Source organism: Phoenix dactylifera, chromosome 1 (genome assembly GCF_051530095.1).
Source record: "Phoenix dactylifera cultivar Ajwa chromosome 1, Ajwa_hap1_PhDact_Kaust_v1.1, whole genome shotgun sequence".
In the NCBI taxonomy this organism is placed as follows: Eukaryota; Viridiplantae; Streptophyta; class Magnoliopsida; order Arecales; family Arecaceae; genus Phoenix; species Phoenix dactylifera.
The window spans coordinates 63,366,548-63,391,810 of NC_143190.1; the positions used below are offsets into that span (position 1 = coordinate 63,366,548).

The 25,263-nt window shown below is 40.1% G+C and overlaps 1 non-coding gene across 1 annotated transcript; it reads left to right on the forward strand.

Moving 5' to 3' along the window:
• The first annotated feature begins 22,558 nt into the window (after positions 1–22,558).
• LOC149768816 (small nucleolar RNA R71) lies at positions 22,559–22,667 on the forward strand. The gene has a single exon (XR_016398617.1). It is a non-coding gene; the product is annotated as a small nucleolar RNA R71 (small nucleolar RNA).
• Positions 22,668–25,263: the final 2,596 nt, after the last annotated feature.

The following is a 25,263-nucleotide window of genomic DNA, read 5'->3' on the forward strand; positions in this document are numbered from 1 at the left end:
TCCGAGTGCAGGATTAGGATGAAAGATGTGGTGGGTATCTTGCGGATGAGGATCTGAGTCTATCCGTGGCTGCTGGAACAAGCTGGGATGCTGGGAGATGTGGGAGTTGGAGCATATCTTGAACAAAGGAGCCGAACTTCTTCAACACATGAAAGGATCCTTGGACGCGGCTGGTGCGGAGGATTTGAGCTGATCTTGAAGCAGGGGATTTTGTTTGGATAAAGATGGAAGAGAAAGCTGAGTCGGTACGCGTGGAAGGCATGGAAGGAGGTAATGATCCATGGAAAGTTTGAATCCATCTGTGAAATCTGAACCTCTGTTCCAAAGCAGGGGATGAGGATGTTCACGGCTGGGAGATGAAGCTCAATCGCGAATGATTCGAGAGGATGAGAAGAACAGGATGAAATTTAAAGCTATTAATCCATGGAATTCGGGATGAAGCTGTTTAGTTGAGATGCGGCTGGAAGTTGAACAGAGGATTTAGAGCTGTGAACGGCTTGAATGCTTATCCTTGGAGCTCGGGGATGTTTCCGTTGGCTGGACGGGATCCGTGGGAATGGAATCAATCTGCGAACGGGATGAACGTGAAACAGGGGGATATTGGTTGCTTGATCCGAACGGGAGAAGCGAAGATCACAACGGGATGAAGCTTGGAGTTGGTTGGGAGGAAAGCTGCAACTGTGAAGAAATCCGGAAGAGTTGGGATCTGGTTCTATGCCGTAAAGCTTGGGGCCAATCCGAACGGGATGATGTTCCTGGTTGGGAGGAACTCGTGGATAAGAGCTGGACGCAGGGGGATATGCGTGAGCTTCGTCCGTGGAGCGGGATGAGAGCTGAACTGTGGGAGATGAACACGGAATGGATGTGCACGGCTGGGAGGAAATCTTCGGGTGATGAGAGGATGAACTCTGTTTGGATGCCGTGAATGCATTGGCTGCTGTGTTCTGTTTCCGTGAAGTTTGGGAAGAAGAATCGGAAACATGGGAGAGAAGATGAAGAAGATACGTGAGCTGCTGGAAAGATTTGCATCGCGGGAGAAGCTGGGAGATGTCCGAAAGAATGATACGGTTGGGAGGTGATCTAGCCTTTGTTCGTGGATATGGAAGGAATCGGCGGAACAGGGGATACGGTCATGTGAACTTGGGATGGCCACATACTGTTTTATCTAATTTGAGGAGTTTGGACACGTTGTGAGGAGTGGATGGAGCTTTGAGATCCGTGCAACTACGATGGTATGCTTTGAGATATGAAAAACAAATAATTGAAAGGATTTTATTGTTTTTGAGATTAAAATAGGAGAATTGGATCATGTGGAAAAAGAGTTGAAATGAGTGGGAAGAAATTTAGGTTAACTTATGAAGAGTCAGGAATTAATGGAAAGCACTGGATTTTGGAGAAGAGTTCTTGGAGTTGACTCTGGAGGATGTAAAATGATGCAGTGTCAGTTTAGGCTTTACCTAATTAAGCTTGACTCGACCTGCATACATTAAGCTTAATCAGTAAATAAATAAGTAAAACTCGAATTACCTTTAATAATTTATTAAAATGCGGTGATGAAGATAACACATTTTTGTAGTTGAATTTACAAAATATGTGAATTAAAATAATGATAAGTGCTATGAATAAGATATTAATTTGTGCATTATTTAGCACTTATCACACCCCCCAACCTACATTTTGCTAGTCCTTGAGCAAAATAAAAAAACTAACTCACTTTCGTAGGAATCGCGATTGCATTTACCGTATGCAATAAGGCTTTAAACCCCTAGGTGGCCCTAGTGGACGAGTTTTGTCTCGTGAGGGTTTCCGGCGCAGATACCCACAAACTGCTGTCTCTACCCAAAGACTTTATTTTATTATTTTATAAAATCTAATTCCAAATGCATAAGTGCCAATAAATTCAAAAGCACACAAAGTTTGAATTACTAAGTCAGCCCAAATCCTAGGTCAGTATGCAACTTAAGTTGAAGCCATTAAGTTTCTGTTAGAGAGTTGTAAGGCTAATTTATACTTAGGTGCTCGGTGATATCTGGACCATACACAAGCTAAGGCTTTAGATCCGCCAAAATACTGCTAAAGCTAGTAGTTTCCAAGAATTGGTCAAATAAGACCTATTCACTGATTCAAAATCATCATATCTTGTAGGATTTCAAGAGTTGTGGATGTTTACTTTAATACCTCATGGGCTTTATCTGTAATATTCCAGTTTACTCGAATTTTTACAACGACGGCTTTCACACTATCGTCTTTTTCAAGGTCAATATTGTTTTCTCTTTCTTTCTTTTTTTTCTCTTTTTTTTTCTTTTTTTTTAATATTATTTTTTTTTTATTTTGTATTTATAAATAATTTATGCACTTTTACTCTTCAAATGATTCCTCCGTGTAGCGAGCATTCAGTCAACACTCCCACACCAGATGGCATAAGGTGTTGGGCATCAAGACTCCCCTACGGACCTATGCTCGGGTTTCTCATACAAGCCCGCTGACCTTTGACAATAGGTAGCCCTTTTCGATGTACCTGACTAAATTCACTTTTTTTTTTTGAATTATGGGATAATAGTGAATTAGATAGAAATGATTCATCAGGACTCAAGTTTGCTACCAGACTTAACAACATAATGTTGAACCTAACTCTTAAAAGTGTAGGTCATGTGTGTTGTGAAATTCCAAAGTAAAAATTATCTTACAACTCACTAAAAGAACTTTTAATAAAAAGAACTCAAATTGTCTTACTTTTGACTAATCATTGGGCTTTTTCGATTTTATATACTTTGTGTGTTTATCATTTCAGCACTAAAGCATAGAAATTAGGTTTTTTTTTTGAGATAAACTTATTTAAAAATACGAAAATGTAAAAATTTATTTAAAAATTCGAATTTCCTATACCCCCCAACCTAGACCAGACATTGTCCTCAATATTTTTTTTAATTTTTTTTATATTTTTTTTGAGATAAAAAGATTATTATTTTATTCTATTTTATTCTAGACGAAAATATGATGCATATGGAGGATAGAAGCATTGTACCTTAGTTGCATCAATAACATGAGGACTCCTGAAAAAAATACGATAAGAAAATATGCAAAAATAATCTATTAGAATTAGGTTGCCTTCCAACAAGCGCTAAGTTTAATGTCTTCAGCCAGACGCAGTATATCCTTAATTATCCCGATAAATAGGATCCATCAAATCAAGAGATTCAATCAACTGTCCATCTGCAACACACTCTATGTAAGGTTTCAATCTTTGACCATTGACGTTCAAGATACGACCATCATTGATGTCTTGAATTTCTATTGCACCATGAGGAAAAACCTTTCTAACTAAAAAGGGACCATCCCACCTAGAGCGAAGTTTACTAGGAAAGAGACGCAATTTAGAATTGAATAGCCAAACCTTTTGATTAGGCTTGAAAGACTTACGGTTATTGTATTTGTCATGAAAAGTCTTAGTCCTTGCCTTGTAAATTTTGACATTTTCATATGCTTTATTACGTAACTCTTCAAGCTCGTTGAGTTGAAGTTTCTGATTAGAACCAGCTGCTGCCATATCAAAGTTAAACTTTTTAATGGCCCAAAAAGCTCTATGCTCAAGTTCTACCGGTAGGTGGCAAGCTTTTCCAAAAATCAGTCGATAAGGAGACATGCCAATAGGAGTCTTATAGGCAGTACGATAAGCCCAGAGAGAATCGTTTAACCTTTGAGACCAATCTTTTCTATCAGGGCGTATTGTTTTTTCTAAGATATGTTTTATCTCCCTATTGGCATGTCTCGTTATCGATTGATTTTTGGGAAAGCTTGCCACTTACCCGTAGAACTTGAGCATAGAGCTTTTTGGGCCATTAAAAAGGTTAACTTTGATTTGGCGGCTGCTGGTTCTAACCGAAAATTTCAACTCAACGAGCTTGAAGAGTTACGCAATGAGGCATATGAAAATGCCAAAATATACAAGGCAAGGGCTAAGGCTTTTCATGACAAATCCTTTAACCATAAGTCTTTCGAGCCTAATCAGATGGTTAGGCTATTCAATTCTAAATTGCGTCTCTTCCCTGGTAAACTTCGCTCTAGGTGGGATGGTCCCTTTTTAGATAAGAAGGTTTTTCCTCATGGTGCGGTAGAAATTCAAAACCCCAGTGATGGTCGTGTCCTGAACGTCAATGGCCAAAGATTGAAATCTTATATAGAGTGTGTTACAGACGAATAGTTGATCGAATCCCTTGATTTGATAGATCCTATTTATCGGGATGATTAAGGATGCACTGCGTCTGGCTGAAGACGTTAAACTTAGCGCTTGTTGGAAGGCAATCTAATTCTCTTAGGTCATTTTTGCACATTTTTTTGTCACATTTTTTTGGAAATTTCTTAACACGAGTTCTCATATTACTGATACAACTACGGTAAAATACTTCTATCCTCCATATGCATCATATTTTCATCCAAAATAAAATAATAAAAAAATAATAATATAATATTATTAAGAAAAATATTGAGGATAATGTCTGATCTAGGTTGGGGGTATAGGATTGGAATTTTTGAATTTTCTTTTTTGAATTTTTGATTTGTGAATAAGTTTTTCGAATTTTTGATTCAAAAAAAAACATCGAGGACAATGTCTGATCTAGGTTGGGGGGGTATAGGATTGAAATTTTTGAAGATATTTTTCAAATTTTTTATTTGTGAATAAGTTTTTCGAATTTTTGATTCAAAAAAAAATCAATTCAAAAAGAATCTAATTTCTAGGCCTTAGTGTTGAAATGATAAATGCACAAAGTATACAAAATCTAACAAGCCCAATGACTAGTCAGAAGTAAGACAATTTGAGTTCTTTTTATTAAAAGTTCTTTTAGTGAGTTGTAAGATAATTTTTATTTCGAAATTTCACAACACATATGGCCTGCACTTCTAAGGGTTAGGTTCAATATTATGTTGTTAAGTCTGGTAGTGACCTTGAGTCCTGATGAATCATACCCATCTAATTCACTATTATCTCATATTTATTAAAAAAAGAGTGAATTTAGTCAGGTACATCGAAAAGGGCTACCTATTGTCAAAGGTCAGCGGGCTTGCGATGATGAACTCGAGCATAAGTCCGTAGGGGAGTCTTGATGCACAACACCTTATGCCATCTGGTGTGAAAGTTGTTGACTGAATGCTCGCTACATGGAGGAATCATTACAAGAATAAAAATGCATAATTTAAAAAAAATAATAAAAAAAAATTAAAAAAAAATTAATAATAATATTGACCTTGAAAAAGACGATAGTGTGAAAGCCGTCATTGTAAAAACTCGAGTAAACTGGAATATTACAGATAAAGCCCATGAGGTATTAAAGTAAATATCCATAACTCTCGAAATCCTGCAAGATATGATGATTTTGAATCAATGATTAAGTCTTATTTGACCAATTCTTTGAAACTACTAGCTTTAGCAGTATTTTGGAGAATCTAAAGCCTTAGCTTGTGTATGGTCCAGATATCACCGAGCATCCAAGTATAAATAAGCCTTACAACTCTCTAACAGAAACTTAATGACTTCAACTTAAGTTGCATACTGACCTAGAATTTGGGCTGACTTAGTAATTAAAATTTTGTGCGCTTCTAAACTTATTGGCACTTATGCATTTAAAATTAGATTTTATAAAACAGTAAAACAAATTCTTTAGGTAGAGACAGCAGTTTGTGAGTATTTGAGCCGGAAACCCTCACGAGATAAAACTCGTCCACTAGGGCCACCTAGGGGTTTAAAGCCTTATTGCATATGGTAAATGCAATCGCGATTCCTGCGAAAGTGAGTTAGTTTTTTTTTTATTTTTATTTTGCTCGAGGACTAGCAAAATATGGACTGGGGGGTGTGATAAGTGCTAAATAATGCATAAATTAACTTCTTACTTATAACACTTGTCATTATTTTTACGCATATATTTAAAATTTAAACATAAGAAAATGCATTCCCCTTCATCATTCCATTTTAATAAATTATTAAAAGTAATTCAAGTTTGATTGATTTTATTGGTCGAGTCCAATCTAGGCATGTCAAGTCTAATGCATGCAGGTTAAGTCTAATGTAAGCAGGTCGAGTCAAACTCATTTGGGATGACCCCTGAACCCAAATCGCATGCACCCCATGAATCAGATCCTCTCACATCCCGATTCAGCCATCCGTCCCAATTCTTCTGTTTCTTTCCCAACATTTTTCTGAGTCCACCCCATGTCCACATCATCCTTTAAGTGCTTAAAGACCAAGGTTCCACGTCACTCTTCCCTCCCATGTCCAAAGAACATAACAAAGTTCTCTCATCCACGTTTGATCCCAGCTTCATCCCTTCCGTATTCCAAGTCTCAGATCCCATCCTCTCCGGATTCTTCTCATTCGCGATGGCCTTCCTCCCAGCCTTGCATCCTTATCCTCTGCTTCAAAACAGAGTATCATCTTATCACGGCTCAAGCCAGCAAAGTCCCAGCTCCTCTTCCATCCGAATCCCCTACATCGTGCATCCTCACCTTCTTCCGCTAGTTCCCAAGCTTATCCTCTCAGATCACCCATCCACGGATAAGCTCTCATCCCAAACCGACTAACCTTCATCCCAACAGATCAATCATTCATCTCCAACTAAAATTCCTTCCTCCCAAACCAACCAATCTTCTTCCGTGATCTAACTCCATCCGCATTGAAGTCCCGCGTCCATCCTCTTCTTCCGTTAGTTTCCAGTTTTTCGTGACACAATCCACATCTTCCTTTGCTTCCGCATGAAGCCAGCCATCCACAACCACTCCTCACATCTCGTTCACAAATCCCAGCAAATCCCGTCTTCCCAGATTTCTTCCCAGCCGTGAACATCATCCGCAACAAATCCTCACACGATCAGCTTCCACCCGCGAAGAAGTTCTCCCAGTATTTCGGATTGAGTTCAACGTCCATGGAATCTCCCAGCCATCCTGAGCGGTCCGCGTCATCATGCGAGCTTGTCTTCCATCACCCACGTCATTCCGGATGAACTCCATCTCCCTTCCGCGTCCAACGAACAGGGCTCTGTTTCGAAACAGGGCCAAGATCTTCCGCATGATCCATGGGATAAACTCAAATCCCATCCTCTTCCGGCTTGATCCCATGGAATCTCCCAACGTCCAAGCTCATCCCCTCTCAGCTGTGAGCAACATTCCAGCATCCACTGCATCCAAAGTCGAAGCCAACTTCTTCAACGTGATCGGCTCCCAGCTCACCTCCTTCCCAACGTCCGGATCAGATCTTGCAAATCTCCCTTCATATGCGGATCAGCTCAAGCCTATGCATCCTTATCTTCCAACTCGGAAGACCTTATCGAGGTGATGAAATAGGAGAGTTACCGAGCCTATATAAAGCGAGACTTCTTTGATCAAGGGGTAAGCTTTCTCAGGCTGAATCCCCCAGAAGTCCAGGAGGGAGAGTACTTTGGATATTTTGGAAATAACTTTCATAGGACGAAAAGATGAAGGGCTGAGAGGGAGCCGTTCTCAGTGGAGTCGCCAGGAAGAACAAACGAAGAGATGGAAGCCTTCTGCATCACTACTGCCACCCCCATACCATGGAAGGCTGATCTATCCATTAGGGTTGGATGCAGCCCTAACAAAGGGTCAAGGGTTTTGTATCTTTGATTTTTATTCTTGAAGTTGTATAAAATTTATTTTGTTCCCAATGAATATTCTATTTCATCTCGTGTTTAATTTCTGTAATTTTAAGTATCATGTTTATACAACTGTTCTTCATGATCACTAAGTTAATATAAGATCATCCATACTTAGGAAAGATGCAGTGTCCTGCCACATTAGTTTAGGGAAGACATTTCATGCCAACTGAAGATGAATGTTCCTAAATTACTTTTGTAAAACTTTATTTGAATGCTTAGTAGGCTTGTAGCTAATTTGCATGTTAATCCAAGAATAAATCAAAATACAATTAATCTTTGTTCCTATGTTAGTGGTAAATTTCTTGCCCTATGTTCTTTTATTCATATCATTTTTAATTGCATCTCTTATTAAGTTGTTTAGTTCAATAGTCTTCACAAACTCTCTTTTACAAATATTTTTACGAAAACAATTGTACCCCAATCCCTGTGAATCGATACCCGTAATCACTATCCTACCAGATACGTGCTATTGCGTAGTCCTTAAAGTTGACTATCAATTTTTGGCGTCGTTGCTGGGGATTGCTAGCACGGTTGTTTTCTTTTTTTTTATTTATTTTTTTATTTATTTCTTTTTAGCGATTGGATACATCTATTTTCTTATATTGTTATATTTTTGAGATGTACTAATCATCATTTGTTTTGTTAGGATTATCAGGAAAAATAAAAAGAAAAAGAAAGAAGGAAGAATTTTGGAGGTTTGATCAATTAGCTTGCTGCAATTTTTCCTTGGTAACCTCTAAACCTCACTTGTCTTTTCACTCATCAGCTTGCAAACGTAGTGGGGAAGCTCGGCACATACGTCTCGGCATATGTGTGTCTAGTCTGTCGCCCCCTTTAAACTACGAGTACTCGAATAGATATTATTTAGGTTGCTTATGCATTTGAATCCTTGTTGTGATTGTTTGATTTAATTTGAGTAAGGCGTGCATTACTGCTTGACACACCACTTAATATATCACGGACATAGTAAGGGCAATCACCCCAACAAGATAAGAACTGGATTTTATCACCAGATTCTTGCCCAAATTAGGTGAATCAATTCTCACATAGTTATTACTTTAATTAAAATCAATTAGACGTTGGCCCCTAGGGACATTCGAGCTCAATAGGATGAAGATCACTGAAAGTTGCACCAATTTCGCTTTGTGGCTCAGTTGATGTCTAGGCAAGCTTTGTCTCTATAAGGGAGATAGTTCATCTGTTCGAGGCAAGTGGTTTTTAAGTGGGACCTTTGCGAACGCATCATAACCCCCCACTTACCTGTGAGCTTACCTGGTCAACTCAGTTCATTAGACCGGATTGGAGACTTAGGTGCCCTCTTCAAACCAGTTAGGAACTATCTAGTGATTATAGGGCAAACACAAGGATTTGATATTTTTTTTAATGCATGCTTGACTGCACTTGACTGATCAAAAGAGTTTTAGTGTATGCTAGGATGTCGTTCCAGATCTTCTGAATTAGTACCTTTTGACCCTGAAATAGAGCGTTCTATTAGGGCCCTTCGAGCCAAAATCCGCACCTATAGAACCATAGGATCTGCTCCACCTGTTGAGATGGCTGAAGAACAACCCAAGCTGTTAAAGGAGTACTTCACTTCTTCTATTTATACCTCTCCATCTTGTATTCGACTACCTGATACCACCGCTGCTGTACAATTTGAAATTAAGTCTAGTGTCATCCAAATGCTTCCCTCTTTTTATGGACTCAACAATGAAGACCCATACAAACATTTAGAAGAGTTCTTTGAGATCTGCACTACTGTCAAAATTCAGAACTTCACTGAAGATGCTTTGAAATGCTGTTCCCTTTTCTCTTAAGGATAGAGCTAAGCAGTGGCTCCATTCATTAGAAGCCAATTCTATTCTTTCATGGGCCCAAATGCAACATGAATTTCTGAAAAAAATATTTTTTCATAGGAAGAACGAAACAATTTAGGGGTGCTATCACGAGTTTCTCCTAATCTGATGGGGAAGAATTTCATAAAACCTGAAAAAAATTTAGAGACTTACTCCGAAAATGCCCGCATCATCAAATACCCAAATGGCAATTAGTGTAATACTTTTATGATGGGTTGTCTGAACGAAACCGTCAGATGGTTGATGCTCCTTGTGGGAAAACTTTCATGCTTAAGAGTGAGCATGAGGCATGGCAATTGTTTGAAAACCTCAATGAAAATTCTCTCCACCATGCCTCCTCCGCTCGTCAAGCACCTCCGAGTTTCGAAAGAAAAGGGACCATATATGAAGTTAGTCAGTCCATAGGTCTATCTGACAAAGTAGATGCACTGTCCCACAAGATTGACCAATTAATGTCTAGAGAACAGCATCCAAACTTTTTCCAAGCACAAGTGTGTGCTCTCTATTCTAGCCCGTCTCACCCTATTTATGAGTAACCTTCGGCAGCTTAATTCTCTGAATTTGTGCAAGAACAAGTTAATGCTGCCCAAACACAGTCCCGACCGGGTAATGATACATATTCTACCATGTACAACCCGGGATGGCGCAACCATCCGAACTTCTCTTGGAAGTAGCAGACTCCTAGTACTACCCAACCTCATTTCCATCCCTTCCAAAATGTTTATCCAAACCGTCCGCCTACTCACTATTCACAGTTTCAGCATGTCTCTCCTCCACCACCCCAAAGAGATACTACTTTTGAGCAGAAAATTTTAACTGCTCTTCAAGGACTGGAAGCCAATACACAACTGTTGCACTCACATACTCAGTCTATTGCCACTTAGAAACCCAGCTAGGGCAGCTAGCTAGTGCACTGAATAAGAGAGAGGAAGGCAAACTTCCGAGCCAACAAGTGAATAACCTGAGGGGACAGTACATAGCTCAAGAGACTCACCCGAATGATGTTCACCATGAACAAGCTAATGCCATGACTACCTTAAGAAGCAGACGTATAGTGGACAATAAGGTTGGAGAAAAAGAACATAAGAAAAATGAAGACAGGAGTATGACTGTGCCTAAAGAGAATCCAAACTCTTCTTTGTCACCATCTAATCCAGTATCAACCACACCTTTTACACCGAAGGCCCCTTTCCCTCAATGTCTGAATGCACCTTCTTTCTTTGGGATGAAAGGAACTTTGTTGGAAGAAATAATGGAGGTTTTCAAACAAGTCAAAATCAACCTCCCTCTCCTTGATGCCATAAAACAAGTTTCATCCTATGCCAAATTTCTCAAAGACCTTTGTACCCAGAAATGAAAATCTATGATACATGTGCCTAAAAAGGTCTTCCTAACTGAACAAGTGAGCTCCATCCTCCAGCACAAAATCCCTCCTAAGTTCAAGGATCCTGGTGCGCCTACCATCTCTTGTGTGGTAGGAGACAATTCGATTGATCGTGCACTCTTAGATTTAGGGACAAGTATGAATCTTCTACCTTACTCAGTTTATGAGAAATTCGGATTAGGTGAATTGAAGCCTACTTCGGTGTCCCTGCAATTAGTTGATAGATCTGTAAAAATACCACGAGGAACAATTGAAGATGTCCTAGTCAAGGTAAATAAATTTTATTTTTCGGTCGATTTCATCGTCCTTGATATGGAACCTATGCCGAACCTTAGGAAACAGATCCCTATGATTCTTGGTCGTCCCTTCTTAGCTACAACCAATGCATGTATTAATTATAGAATTGGGGTGATGGATATATCTTTTGGAAACATGAAGGTCAAACTAAATATATTCCACGCCTTTGATCATCTCCGGATGAGTTCCCCTTCTTCCGGATCATCTCCCAGCCTATCAACGGATGAGTTCACGCATTATCTTCCTCAACTTCCCATCATCCGCATGAAGCCAGCCATCCACAACCACTCCTCACATCTCGTTCACAAATACCCGCAAATCCCGTCTTCCCAGATTTCTTCCCAGCCGTGAACATCATCCGCAACAAATCCTCACACAATCAGCTTCCACCCGCGAAGGAGTTCTCCCAGTATTTCGGATTGACTTCAACGTCCATGGAATCTCCCAGCCATCCCGAGCGGTCCGCGTCATCATGCGAGCTTGTCTTCCATCACCCACGTCATTTCGGATGAACTCCATCTCCCTTCCGCGTCCAACGAACAGGGCTCTATTTCGAAACAGGGCCAAGATCTTCCGCATGATCCACGGGATAAACTCAAATCCCATCCTCTTCCGGCTTGATCCCGTGGAATCTCCCAACGTCCAAGCTTATCCCCTCTCAGCCGTGAGCAACATTCCAGCATCCACTGCATCTAAAGCCAAAGCCAACTTCTTCAACGTGATCGGCTCCCAGCTCACCTCCTTCCCATCATCCGGATTAGATCCTGCAATTCTCCCTTCATCTGCGGATCAGCTCAAGCCTCTGCATCCTTATCTTCCCGCTCGGAAGACCTTATCCAGGTGATGAAATAGGGGAGTTATCGAGCCTATATAAAGAGAGACTTCTTTGATCAAGGGGTAAGCTTTCTCAGGTTGAATCCCAAAGAAGTCTAGGAGGGAGAGTACTTTGGATATTTTGGGAATAACTTCACATAGGTAGAAAAGATGAAGTGCTTAGAGGGAACCGTTCTCAGTGGAGTCGCCGAAAAGAACAAACGAAGAGATGGAAGCCTTCTGCATCACTGCTGCCACCCCCCATACCATGGAAGGCTGATCTATCCATTAGGGTTGGATGCAGCCCTAACAAAGGGTCAAGAGTTTTGTATCTTTGATTTTTATTCTTGGAGTTGTATAAACTTTATTTTGTTCTCAATGAATATTCTATTTCATCTCATATTTAATTTCTGTAATTTTAAGTATGATGTTTATACAACCGTTCTTCATGATCACTAAGTTAATATAAAATCATCCATGCTCAGAGAAGATGCAGTGTCCTGCTATATTAGTTTAGGATGGACATTTTATGCCAACTGAAGATGGATGTTACTAAATTACTTTTGTAAAACTTTATTTGAATGCTTAGTAGGCTTGTAGCCAATTTGCATGTTAATCCAAGAGTAAATCAAAATACAATTAATCTTTGTTCCTATGTTAGTGGTAAATTTCTTGTCCTAGGTTCTTTTATTCATATCATTTTTAATTGCATCTCTTATTAAGTTGCTTAGTTCAATAGTCTTCACAAACTCTCTTTTACAAATATTTTTACGAAAACAATTGTACCCCAATCTCTGTGGATTGATACCTGTAATCACTATCCTACCAGATACGTGCTATTGCGTGGTCTTTAAAGTTGACTATCAGTGCCCGAGGGCCATCCAGATCTGGAGGTGCGCCACAGCCCCCAGGGCCCCTCGGCATAGCTGGCTGGCGATAGAGGACTTCCTTCTCTTTCTAGAGACTTTCTTGTGGAGGCCTGGTACTAATGGCTTGAGGACCAGAGCTGCCTATCTGGCTTATCATTGCTGATTGGATAGGAATGCTTGAATCTTCGAGGATAGGTCAGTGCTCCCGCAGATGGTAGCAGACCGAGCTCATCTTTATGCAGTGGAGGTCACTTACACCACCATGCCACCATCACCTAAGACGACCAAAAAAATCTGGGGCTCCCCTTTTGCTCCTATAGCGCCCAGGACCATTCTAGTCTCCTGCGAGCCCCCACCCTCTAGTTTTCTTAAGATGAATTTTGATGGTAGCATGGACAAGGGAGGGTGTATTAGTAGTGTGGGGTTCCTTATCATAGACGTTGAGGGCATATTGATTGTGGCGGATGGACGGTGAATTTTTGACAACCTAGTTGTTGCAGCAGAGCTCAGGGCAGCATGGAATGGAGTTACATATACGAGACAGGTGCTAAGGGCGGACCGCATCCTCCTCGAGGGAGACTCTGCCATAGTGATTGACTGGATCCAAGATCTGGGCCCCGGTGAGGGCTCTAGACCACTGCTATGTGATATTCGGAGGCTTTTGGCTGCTAGCGGACTCTCTGGGGCAACAGACATCTACAGGGAGGCGAACAGCGCGGCTGATTGGGTGGCTTCTTTCGTGGCCCAGCATGCTGGAGGTTTCACGTGGGTCAACACTGTTGAAGTGTCGCACGCCCTGAGTCTTGTACTCTTTTCTTATTCCATTGGCCTTACCATGCTCGATATGTATGAGCGGCCGTCGTATGAAAAAAGAAGAAGAATAAGAAGAACAAGAACAAGAAGAAGAAAGGATAAATAAGGAGTTTTGTATGACAAGGAAATACTTATCTGAGATTCATGATCTGACGTGACAAACTTTCATGCTATAATATAGAAGTAGATAGATTTTTATTTTTAGTTATATTTTTTTGGCTTTGGAAGACGTGTTATAGTGGCATTCCTTATAAGGTTTGTGAAAGATCCCACATCGGCTAGACTCGTTTCAAAGCCTGGGCATATGAGGTAGATGTCTCCAAATCCTGTAGACGCATTTTGGATGGAAAATAAAATTGGAGAAAGATTTGAGCAGCGCATGTGTAAATGTTGGATGAGACCATTACCAACAAGGAAAGTTATTTGTGCTCTTGCTTGAACTTTTTTTTTCAGGGGTGAATGATCCTCGCCTTGCTGATCTATTGCTATCTATGTCAAACGTCGGTATAGTAGAGTACAACGTGTCGTCTATGGCCTGGCACCGTCACTGATTAATATGAGAACATGAAGAGGCATAGAAAACAACTGGATCATGCGGAACAAAATACGGTGAGTGTAAACCCCAGACCAGATGGACCAGCATGGACCAAAGTCGACGGTCCATCTGGAAATTTTGGAAGGAAGGAGGTGGAGGGCGGCAGCTGTTGAGGCGGTTATAACCGCCTAACAGCCGCGGTCCCCCATTGATGCAAAAATAAAACTGTTCTCCCAAGTGCAGGAGATTCGCACAAGTAGTATAACTCGGAAGTCCGAGGTCGATTCCTCATGAAACGATCTATGGATTATTAGCGTAATCTCAGATTAATTAATTCAGTTAATTTGTTGATTAAGATGATGTTTTGCAAATAGAAAACAAATAAGTACACAGAGAATCAAAGTATGGATAGATTAAGATGGAGTAGGGATCTGGAATCCTCCTTGATAATCTTGCATTCAAGAAATAAATTCTTCGATTCTTGATTAAAGATATAAATGTAGGATAGATCAAAGCATGGGATATATTTTAGAGACATATGAACTCTATTTCTAAGCATTTATCGTGCCTATTACATCAACGATAAATCAAATACTAAAGCGGTCCACATGTCGATCAACATAAACCATTAAAGAACTATCTATAAAATAATTATGCAAGAATCCATAATATATTGGAAATATAAATCCATAAGAATTAAAGGTTTAGAATTTACTTCAAAGATAGCAATACATTAAGGGTTCCTCCATCACCCTTCACCTAAAGGATTAGCCAGCCATCAACATCAAAGACTCTCCCCTGTTACTCCTCTCTCTATTTTTTTTTTCTTCTTTTTCTTTTCGGAAACAGGGCATCCCCTGTTTCCTTCTTCTCTTTTCCTTCAACCGCAGCAGCCGACTCCTCTATTCTTCCTTTTTTTTGTGTGGGAACCAGAACAACCCCCCCTCTCAGCCGACTACCTCTTATAATCAACTCTCTCCCTCCATGGATCTTCGGAATGCGCTGGAGATCAATGCATTAGAGGCAAACGGCTGGATCTTGGGCGCGTGAGGCTGAAGCATTGGAGCTAATCTCCGCTGGATCCGGTGCTGAGAACGGCCATGATGGAGGAGGCGGACGGCTGGGCGGTGATCTTGGAACAGGGGAATTTGTCCGTGGGTGGAAACCGATCCGTGAGGCTCGGGATGCATGCGGCTGAGTTGCTTGATCCGGAAGCTGAAGATTTGATTGCAGAGAAGAGCTGGGAGCAAACGGAAGAAAAGGATGGCACGGGATGCTTCACGGGCTGCCGGGACGCTTCACGAACAGCCGGGAGTGATCGCGGGCGGATCAGGAGGCTGGAAATGTGGAGCGGATGCTTGGGCGATCATGAATGGATGCAGGCGAGATCAGCGGGATGCTGGGGGCTTCATGGGTGGCTCGCAGGAGGATAGGCTGCACACGGACGCTGTGAAGGAGGCGGTGATCACACAGGTGGCTGGGGAGTCTGATACGGGTCTGGAAGAAAGGGGCGTTGATCGCTGGTGCGACGCTGCGGACGAGACGGATGGCTGGGAGGAGCGTGAGATGGGCGCAGGTCACGGATCTGGAATGCTAAAATCTCGGACACGAGGCTGATCGCGGAAGGCTTGGAACATGAGAGAAGCAGATGAATGCCGTGGCTCACTCGCGGAAACGGGAGAATGTAAGCAGGAACCTTGGCTCGGATGTGCGAGAACCCGAGGGAGGTGGACGGGATGCTGGGAAGTTTCACGGGTTCGGAAGCATCAGATGCAGACGTGGATGGTGTTGCGGGCTTTTGGATCCTCCCGGATGATGAAATTAGACCCTTAGTGGATCCATCTTGCGCTGCCTCCGAATGGCTGCCATGTGTCCCTGTGCAAGTGTGCTTGACCAGGTTCAATTCTGTTCTAGTGTAATCAGGCTAGAAGTCAACCAAATGCACATTTAAACTCTGATTTATGATAATCTGCACCATATAAAATATAAAATTAATGCAGCCCTTTTATCATTATTTGTTAGCAATAATATTAATTTAAGCAACGTGTATAACGCACTTTTGTGCTCTCATCATACCCCCCAACTAGCTTATTGCTAGTCTCTAGTAATTAACGAGCAAACAATAATGAGGACACAAAAGGTGTGGTCTAACCTATAACTTTTTATTGAAGCTAAAAAAACACAAAACTAAGATACGTACCCACTTTCGTAGGACATCACGATTGCACTTAGCTCGTGCAATAAGCCGTTAAACCCCTAGGTTACCCTAGCGGACGAGTGTTGTCTCGTGAGGGTTTGTAGAGATGTTACCCACAAACATCATGAATGATATGACATGAGGTCCTAAATTTTAAGCTAATACTCATGTAACTAATATATATTTTTAAGCATGGCAACTATCAAAGCAAGGAAAATATGAAAGTGTAGTGTGCATAAAAGAGTATGACTTTCTTAGAGTACTAATACCTCCACCACAACATAGCACTGCTTGAATTTTTAGGTGCACTACTCAAGTTCACAAGTGTTTACTACAGTTTATTAGAGCCTGATCTATCAAATTTTCAGACTATCTCATGTTGTCTAAATTTGTCAAAAATGGTTCGCATATAAAGAAGGAGCTATCAAGTCCAGCTAAACGTCCAAAGTACACAGAGTTCCAAGTTAATGGAGTCAAACCAGCCATTACCACATGTTACTGGGTTCAGTCCAACCAACCTTATTCATGCTTATTTTTATTTTTAAACAAATATGACGATTACAATAGTCCAACCCCCTTAGGCTCTAGTAAGATCCATGTAGCGAGTTTTCGGCCAATGACTCCTGATCCAGTTGGCTCAAGGCATTAGGTAAAATATCCCTCGGGCTTAATTACTCGAACCAAACTACGCCACGAGGTCAGACTTTTTTTTTTTTTTTTACGATAAAAAAAGGAGGTAAATTGAACCATATAACGTGACTGCATCGTGACTATAGGTCAACCAAGGTCGGAACATAAAGCACTTAGGTGATCTAGCCAGGGTATTCAACCTCTATCTTTATGTGAAAACCAAATCATGAACCTTATAGTACGGACAAGGATACTCGTACTTCTTTTACAGATACGGCTTAATAAAAATGCATTAAACAAATATGAACTCCTGAGGCCTTCCTATAATCATTAAGTACATGTGCGGGGATCTAATAATAGGTCTCTGATCAGTCATAATATGCATGTGTTCCTTGCCGTAATAGTTGCACAAACTCAATATGAAAATACATGTGCATTTGCTTAGAAAAGAAAGTAATAGAATAAATTAAATGTAAAAGCAAGTTTTTTTTTTTTTGGCAAAATATTTTCCTCCCCCCAACTTAAACATTGCATTGTCCTCAATGTAATAGATACAAGAAAACTATATATGAGAGACAGTAGAGAAAATAATATTGGAGAGAAGAGGAATACCTTGAGCTGTTTATATCTAGAAAATAAGACCTACAAAATAAGAAGAAAAATAGAAATAAAAAAAATTTAATTCTAAATAATATATACATACCTTTGCCATCATGCTTTAGTCATAAGAAGGCTCCTCCAAGGGAAAGGAGTCCTCTTCATCTGCAAAATTCTCAAGAAAAGGTTTTAACCTGTGTCCATTTACCTTAAAAATTTTACCATCTCGTGGATTCTCAATCTCAACCGCTCCATGTGGAAAAACAGTTTTTATAATATAAGGACCTGTCCATCTCGATCGCAACTTGCCAGAAAACAGATGTAAGCGAGAGTCATAACAAAGAACTTTTTGTAAAGGTTTAAAAGATTTTCTTAAAATTGATCTATCGTGCCTAATTTTCATTCGTTCTTTACAAAGTCTAGCATTGTCATAAGCATCTCTGCGAATCTCATTAAGCTCGTTCAATTGCAATTTTCTAGCTGGACCGGCATCTTGTAAATCAAAATTCAATTTTCTAATTGCTCAATATGATTTATGTTCTATTTCTACAGACAGATGACACGCTTTTCTGTAGACTAGCCGGTAGGGAGACATGCCAAGAATGGTTTTGTATGCAGTACGATAGGCCCATAATGCATCTGATAGTTTCAAGGACCAATCTTTTCGTGATGGGTTCACCGTTTTCTCTAAAATACGCTTGATCTCTCGATTGGCTAATTCTACTTGGCCACTAGTTTGCGGGTGATATGGGGTAGCAACTTTGTGGGTGACACCATACTTTTTTAATAATGTCTCAAAAGGTTTATTACAAAAGTGTTTTCCACCATCACTAATTATGACCTTAGGCATCCCAAATCATGAAAAAATATTTTCTTTTAAAAACTTCATGACGGGTTTGTGATCATTGGTCTTACAAGCAACAGCTTCTACCCATTTGGACACATATTCGACACCGACTAAAATGTACTCATATCCAAAAGATGGTGGGAATGGGCCCATAAAATCGATGCCCCAACAATCGAAAATTTTGATAATAGTAATGGGTTGAAGAGGCATCATTTGCCTACGAGTTAGACTTCCAATACGTTGACATGGATCACATGTCCTGCAGAACTCGTGGGCATCTTTGAACATAGTGGGCCAATAGAAACCACATTGCAAAACTTTTGCAATAGTTTTCTTAGAGGCAAAGTGTCCACTGCAAGCATCAGTGTGGCAGAAAGAAAGTACGCTTTGTATATCATGATCCGGTATGCATCGTCTAAAGATTTGATCATTGCAATATTTAAACAAATAGGGTTCGTCATAGTAATAATTCTTTACTTCGCGCAAGAAAATTTTTCTATCTGTCGACCCCCAATGCTCCGGCATCCGGCTTGTAACAAGAAAATTTACAATATCTGCATACCATGGTATACTAGAAAGTGCAAACAACTGCTCTTCAGGGAATGAGTCCTTGATGGAAAACTGTGGCACTGAATCATGAAAAACTAATCGTGATAAATGGTCAGCAACCACATTCTCTACTTCTTTTTTATCTTTGATAGTGATGTCAAATTCTTGGAGTAGAAGTATCCATCGTATTAAGCGTAGTTTGGCCTCTTTCTTATCCAACAAATATTTTAGTGCCGCATGGTCCGTGAAGATAACAATAGGAGCACCAAGGATATAAGAGCGAAATTTATCTAAGGCAAATACTACTGCAAGCAATTCCTTCTCGGTGGTAGTATAATTCATTTGAGCATCGTTTAAGGTTTTGCTTGCATAGTAAATGACATATGGCTTATTATCCTTGCGTTGTCCTAGGACAGCTCCTATTGCATAGTCGCTAGCGTCACACATAATCTCAAAAGGTAATGACCAATCGGGTGGTCGCACGATGGGTGCAGTGCTAAGCATAGACTTCAACTTTTCGAATGCCTCCTGACAGGTTTCAGTCCAATTGAACGGTGTATCAAGGGATAGGAGATTACATAATGGTCGAGATATGACACTAAAGTCCTTGATGAATCTCCTATAAAATCCGGCGTGACCCAAAAATGATCTAACATCTCTAACCGTCTTGGATGCAGGTAGCTTAGCAATTAAATCAGTCTTAGCTCTATCTACTTCCATGCCCTTCGATGAAACAATATGTCCTAAGACAATTCCCTTTGGCACCATGAAGTGGCATTTCTCCCAATTCAGTATCAAATTCTTTTCCATACATCGAGCTAAGACAGCTTGTAAATGTGACAGGCAATCATCAAATGTGTCGCCAAAAACGGAGAAGTCGTCCATGAACACTTCCAAAAATTTCTCGTTCATGTCTTCAAAGATGCTGAGCATGCATCTTTGGAATGTTGCAGGATCATTACACAACCCGAATGGCATTCGTCGGAAAGCAAATGTGCCAAAAGGACAAGTGAAGGTAGTCTTCTCTTGATCTTCCGGTGAAATTTCAATTTGATAATATCCCGAATAGCCATCGAGAAAACAATAGAAATCATGCCCTGCAACCCTCTCCAATACTTGGTCTAGGAAGGGTAGAGGAAAGTGATCCTTTCGTGTGACCAAATTCAGCTTTCGGTAGTCAACACACATGCGCCAACTCGTCGGGACACGAGTTGGAACTAGTTCACCTTGTTCATTTTCTACTACTGTCAAACCCGATTTCTTAGGAACGACTTGAGTAGGGCTTACCCACTTGCTGTCAGAAATTGGATAAATAATACCCACGTCAAGCAACTTGAGGACTTCTGCCTTAACCACATCTCTCATTGTAGGATTTAACCTTCGTTGCATTTGCCTTGTGGTTTTGGCATTGTCCTCCAAATATATCCGGTGCGTGCAAATTAAGGGGCTAATTTCCTTCAAATCGGCAATAGACCACCCTAAGGCTCCTTTATGATTCTTTAGAACACCAAGTAATTTTCTTTCTTGGTCATGATTAAGATCAGACGAGATAATGATAGGGTAAGTGTCCTCGGGTCCAAGAAAGGCATACTTGAGTTCATTCGGTAAGGGTTTCAATTCGAGCTTGGGTGCTTGCTCATGGGATAGTACTATTTTCACCTCTCGAGGCGACAACCTCTCAAATTCTCCTACTTTTGGTCTCCACCCATTGACCATCTTGATATCCAGATTATCCACAATAGGTGTGACTGACAAATCATCATCATCGGTTCCATTAGGACACCAATCAATTAAGCTATCATTGGATGGGTCGTTAATTGCTTTAGCTAACAAATATTCTTCTGCGATGGTTTCAACCCAATCAACCTCCTTACTCTCTTCGGGATCATTGGGTTGTTTGCACACATTAAAAATGTTCAGTTCTAAGGTCATGTTACCAAAAGAAAGCTTCATGACGCCATTCCTACAATTAATCAATGCATTAGAAGTTGCAAGGAATGGACGTCCTAAAATGACCGGAATCTGAGACTGTGAGTTCGAAGCCGGATGTGTGTCCAATACGATAAAATCGACAGGAAAGTAGAACTTGTCTACTTGGACTAATACATCCTCGACAATCCCTGGAATTTTAACTGACCTGTCAGCTAATTGCAAAGTGACGGAGGTTGGCTTCAACTCACCTAAACCAAGTTGCTCATATACAGAATATGGCAATAAATTCACACTCGCCCCTAAATCTAACAATGCTCGCTCTATCCTAAAGTCACCTATGATGCATGAGATGGTTGGGCAACCTGGATCTTTATATTTAGGGAGAATGTTGTGCTGCAAAATAGCACTCACATTTTCAGTTAAAAATGTCTTCTTCTTAACATTTAATCGGCGTTTAACAGTACACAAGTCCTTCAAAAATTTGGCATATGAGGGTACTTGTTTGATTGCATCAAGAAGAGGTATGTTGATCTTTACTTGTTTAAAAAGTTTAAGAATTTCAGAATTAGGTTCGAGCTTTTGCAACGGCTTTAACCGTTGTGGAAAAGGTGGAGGAAAAGGACATTCAACTTTCTTAGTAGAAGTTGGGACCTCAACTTCTTCTTTATCCCTTTCATCAACTTTGGGAGCATCAGAATTAGAAGTGACCTGCGGTCTCAATGGAATGGTCTGATTAATGACTTTTCCATTACGCAAAGTCATGATGCTCTTTGCATGCTCTGTATGCGAACTAGAATACTACCGTGCACTTGTGGGTTAGGTTGGGGTTGAGCTGGAAGCTTACCCTTCTCTTGGGTACTTAGGACGGTAGTCAACATTGACAATTGGTTCCTTATGTCTTCAAAATTTCGAGTATTTTGAGCATTGATATTAGCTTGTCCTTGTAGAAAAGTTTGTATGGATTGCAAGGTATCCTCGATATTTGGCTTTTGAGAAGGTGATGGTGCATAAGTTGGATGTGCAGGTGGAGGAGCTGAATGGTGTGACTGTTGAGGATGATCGTTTCTCCACCTAAAGTTTGGATGATTCTTCCAACCAGGGTTATAGGTATTCGAGTATGGATCGTTATAAGGCTTTTGGTAGGAGTTCATAGCATTTGCTTGATCGTGCAAAACTTCTTTGAATGCCGGTATGGTGGGGCAATCTGTAGTGGTATGACCCGACATATCGTAGATACCACAACACTCGTTTCTAAGCTCTATAGTCTTGACAGGCTCAACCTTCCTAAGCTCAATTTCTTCTACCTTCCTAGTGAGGGCTGCCATTTTAGCGTGAAGATCATCCTCAATTCTGAAGTTGTAAAGGCCTCCCTGTACAGAGCTAGTAGGCTTAGGCAAAGACTTGTTGTTTCTATCCCCATTATCCCAAAGTTGGGCAGTCTCAGCAAGGGAATCCAAATACTCCCATGCCTCATCAGGGTGTTTTTCTAAAAATCTACCATTGCACATGGTCTCTACAAACTGTTTCAACTGTGGAGATAAACCTTCATAAAAGAAGCTAATGGTTCTCCAAGTTTCGAATCCGTGATGAGGGCATGAGAGAAGAAGGTCTTTAAATCTTTCCCAACATTCATAAAATGTTTCATTATCTTTTTGTTGGAAATTGCTGATATGTCTTTTCAAAAAGTTGGTCCTTTGTATGGGGAAGAACTTCTTTAAAAATTCTCTATGCATATCTTGCCAATTTCTTATTGATCTAGGTCACAAAGAGTTTAGCCATGTTTTGGCCTTATCCTTTAGAGAGAAAGGAAACAATGTCAACTTGAGGACATCCTCGGTGACATTTGGCACTCTAAATGTAATGCTCAATTCTTCAAAATCCTTTAAATGAAGATACGGACTTTCGGACTCTAACCCATGAAACTTGGGCAGCAATTGGATTACCCCTGGTTTGATGTCAAAATGTCCTACATTATCAGGAAAAATTATGCATGAAGGCTGACTAGTCCTAGCCGGTTGTAGGTATTGTCTTAGAGTTATAACATGGGGTTCTCGTTCTCGATTGTGGTGACTCCCCGCATCTTCATTTAGATCAGCCATCTCACAAGGTGTGAGATATTGCGAAGGAATTTCAGAGGTATGTCCTAAGGGATGATTTAAAGTTGTACGACTTAATCGATCGGTGTCGTCCCTATTCCACTTTAGCATGCAAAATAATTCCCTCTCTTTTTTTCTTTTTTTTTTAAAAAAATAAAAAAAATAATATAAGTACCAACTAAAGATACCCTAAAACGACATCCTAAAATAAAAATCCTATTCACAGTCAAACATGCAACAAAACATTACACCTCAATTTCTAATGTTTTTCTTAAATTTCTAGACAGCACCTAACTGGTTTGAAGAGGGCACCTAAGCCTCCAATCCGGTCTAATGAACCGAGTTGACCAGGTAAGCTCCCAGGTAAGTGGAGGGGTCACGATGCGTTCGCAAAGGTCCCCTTTAAAACCCACTTGCCTCGAACAGATGAACTGTCTCCCTTATAGGGACAAAGCTTGCCTAGACATCAACTAAGCCACAGAGCGAAATTGGTGCAACTTTCGGTGGTCTTCGTCCTATTGAGCTCGAATGTCCTTAGGGGCCAACGTCTAGTTGATTTTAGTTAAGCTTAGGATATTTATGCACTGGGGTGATTTTTGGGCTAAGGACGAGTGATGAAATCCCGACCTTATCTTTTTAAATGGGTTCAGCCCTTAGAATATTTTATGCTGATGCCTTATACTATATGCAACAATCAAGAAATTTTTTTTTTTAATGTTTTATGACATGACATTAAATTTCATTGAATAGGTGATCAAGCAAATTAATTATTTTTTTAAAAAAATTTTATGAGTTGACGTTTGAAATTTGAATTCTGAAATTTGAAATTTGAAATTTGAAATTTTAGGTTTTTTTCTCTTTTTTTTTTAGTTTTGAATTATCACCCTTGATCTTTTCTTAAAGTTTTTTTTTTCCTTAAATTTTCAATTAGCAACAAGGGTTAATGAGATATGATAACAATAATATTCTGATTCTAAAAAAAATAAATGCAGAAAATTTAAAGTAGAAAGCAGCAAGGTTTCGTATTAATTTGATGGTCTTACAAATGTCAGAATGTCAATCAGACCGTTCAGATTATCTAACAATGTGTCTTGCACTAGCTGACCAAATTTGAGTCAAATCAGACGGCTAATTTATATGATATCAGAGTTTGATGCAAACTGTGCAGGGAATTAAAAATAGTTGTAAAGATGCATTTTTTTTTTCAAAAGAAAAATACTAACTACTAAGGTAAAAATTAAATCTAAAATTATACTAATAACTCAGCCGTTCTCCGGCAACGGCGCCAAAAACTTGATGCAAAAATAAAACTGTTCTCCCAAGTGCAGGAGATTCGCACAAGTAGTATAACTTGGAAGTCCGAGGTCGATTCCTCAGGAAACGATCTATGGATTATTAGCGTAATCTCAGATTAATTAATTCAGTTAATTTGTTGATTAAGATGATGTTTCGCAAATAGAAAATAAATAAGTACACAGAGAATCAAAGTATGGATAGATTAAGATGGAGTAGGGATCTGGAATCCCCCTTGATAATCATGCATTCAAGAAATAAATTCTTCGATTCTTGATTAAAGATATAAATGTAGGATAGATCAAAGCATGGGATATATTTTAGAGACATATGAACTCTATTTCTAAGCATTTATCGTGCCTATTACATCAACGATAAATCAAATACTAAAGCGGTCCACATGTCGATCAACATAAACCATTAAAGAACTATCTACAAAATAATTATGCAAGAATCCATAATATATTGAAAATATAAATCCATAAGAATTAAAGGTTTAGAATTTACTTCAAAGATAGCAATACATCATGGGTTCCTCCATCACCCTTCACCTAAAGGATTAGCCAGCCATCAACATCAAAGACTCTCCCCTGTTACTCCTCTCTCTATTTTTTTTTCTTCTTTTTCTTTTTGGAAACAGGGCATCCCCTGTTTCCTTCTTCTCTTTTCCTTCAACCGCAGCAGCCGACTCCTCTATTCTTCCTTTTTTTTGTGTGGGAACCAGAACAACCCCCCCTCTCAGTCGACTACCTCTTATAATCAACTCTCTCCCTCCATGGATCTTCGGAATGCGCTGGAGATCAATGCATTAGAGGCAAACGGCTGGATCTTGGGCACGTGAGGCTGAAGCATTGGAGCTAATCTTCGCTGGATCCGGTGCTGAGAACGGCCGTG